Source organism: Anopheles stephensi, unplaced genomic scaffold (assembly GCF_013141755.1).
Source record: "Anopheles stephensi strain Indian unplaced genomic scaffold, UCI_ANSTEP_V1.0 ucontig168, whole genome shotgun sequence".
NCBI classification, from domain to species: Eukaryota; Metazoa; Arthropoda; class Insecta; order Diptera; family Culicidae; genus Anopheles; species Anopheles stephensi.
The window spans coordinates 55,001-57,500 of NW_023405089.1; positions in this window are offsets into that span (position 1 = coordinate 55,001).

Consider the following 2,500-nt stretch of genomic DNA (forward strand, 5'->3'; position numbering starts at 1 on the left):
ACTTTAGGTCCACTTATTTGCCTGATATCTCATCGTGAACCCGTTTTTCGTACACCGTACACACCTAGGAACACCACATATGCGTTTCCCTTTCGATCGTGAAGTTTTCAAATTTTTCGATTTTTGGTCCTAGAAATTCATGAACGGTGGGAGACCAAAATTTTTCATAAAAAAAAAATTTTCACCGTTTGACCATAAAAACCTTCTTTTCGTACATACCCCATCATTTCTTCACGTTTTAGGCCATTTCTGAAATTTTCGCTTCGATAGTGTGTCCCCTATAATACAAAATGAACATTTTGCATCTCCCACAAGTGGCCATTTTTTTCCGCCACTGAAGAACACGACCTCGGGAACTCGGACCTAGGACGTGGCCATGTAAGTCATAGGCCACCCCAACTTTTGCAAAATACTGTTTCTTTTCACTTTTCATGATCTAAGGCGCGTTCCGACGGCGTTTTGAACAAATTTATGAGAAAAAAAATTTTGACCCTCGGACCAAAATTTTTTCGTTCGGGGCCCCATGGCCTATGGCCAGTATGGGAACTCGGGATGCCGATATGACAAAATTTGTCAAAAAATCACTAAAAAGTCGCTATGGCCCATTATTTAGAGCTTGTTGAGACCTTTCTAAAACACCTTGGTTGACCCCTGTCCGATAAGTAGTTTTCGAGATATTCGAGAAAATGTGATTTTTTGGGACTTAGAAAATTTTTGACCCGTACCCTAAGAAAAAGTGATTTTTTCATAGGACAATTTTTTCTTCGCAAATACTGTTTGGTTTCACTTTTCATTATTAGAAACGCGTTCCGAAGCCATTTTCATCAAAATCTCGTGAAAAAAAAATTTCACCCCCGGACCAAAAGTTGGCCGTTCGGTGCCCTATGGCCTATGGCCAGTATGGGAACCAAGGATGCCGATATGCGAAAAAGTGTCAAAAAATCACTTGAAAGTCGCTATGGCTCATTAAATAGAGCTTGTAAAGACCTTTCTAAAACACCTTGGTTGACCCCTGTCCGATAAGTAGTTTTCGAGATATTCGAGAATATGTGATTTTTTGGGACTTAGAAAATTTTTGACCCGTACCCTAAGAAAAAGTGATTTTTTCATAGGACAATTTTTTCTTCGCAAATACTGTTTGGTTTCACTTTTCATTATTAGAAACGCGTTCCGAAGCCATTTTCATCAAAATCTCGTGAAAAAAAAATTTCACCCCCGGACCAAAAGTTGGCCGTTCGGTGCCCTATGGCCTATGGCCAGTATGGGAACCAAGGATGCCGATATGCGAAAAAGTGTCAAAAAATCACTTGAAAGTCGCTATGGCTCATTAAATAGAGCTTGTAAAGACCTTTCTAAAACACCTTGGTTGACCCCTGTCCGATAAGTAGTTTTCGAGATATTCGAGAATATGTGATTTTTTGGGACTTAGAAAATTTTTGACCCGTACCCTAAGAAAAAGTGATTTTTTCATAGGACAATTTTTTCTTCGCAAATACTGTTTGGTTTCACTTTTCATTATTAGAAACGCGTTCCGAAGCCATTTTCATCAAAATCTCGTGAAAAAAAAATTTCACCCCCGGACCAAAAGTTAGCCGTTCGGTGCCCTATGGTCTATGGCCAGTATGGGAACCAAGGATGCCGATATGCGAAAAAGTGTCAAAAAATCACTTGAAAGTCGCTATGGCTCATTAAATAGAGCTTGTAAAGACCTTTCTAAAACACCTTGGTTGACCCCTGTCCGATACGTAGTTTTCGAGATATTCGAGAATATGTGATTTTTTGGGACTTAGAAAATTTTCGACCATGACATATATGAAAAGTGAATTTTTCATAGGACCAAAAAGTTTGTTCAAATAGGGTTTTGGTTCACTTTTTATGGTCAGATAAGTGATCCGATGCTATTTTCATGATCATTAGAGGGATTTCACGCTGTGACCAAAAATTTTCATACTTCATACTTGTCCCGGTGCCGTATATGGGAGGACCGGGGGAAGATGTGTTTGTAAGTCGTGATGTTCAGTGACGGATTTCTGGGACTTAGAAAAAAAATGTGCTCTCAGGCACATTATATGTTCCATACACACATTATTTTCATTCTTCATACTTGTCCCCGTGCCGTATATGGGAGGACCGGGGGAACATGTCTTCGTAAGTCGTGATGTTCAGTGACGGATTTCTGGGACTTAGAAAAAAAATGTGCTCTCAGGCACATTATATGTTTCATACACACATAGTTTTCATTCTTCATACTTGTCCCCGTGCCGTATATGGGAGGACCGGGGGAACATGTCTTCGTAAGTCGTGATGTTCAGTGACGGATTTCTGGGACTTAGAAAAAAAATGTGCTCTCAGGCACATTATATGTTTCATACACACATAGTTTTCATTCTTCATACTTGTCCCCGTGCCGTATATGGGAGGACCGGGGGAACATGTCTTCGTAAGTCGTGATGTTCAGTGACGGATTTCTGGGACTTAGAAAAAAAATGTGCTCTCAGGC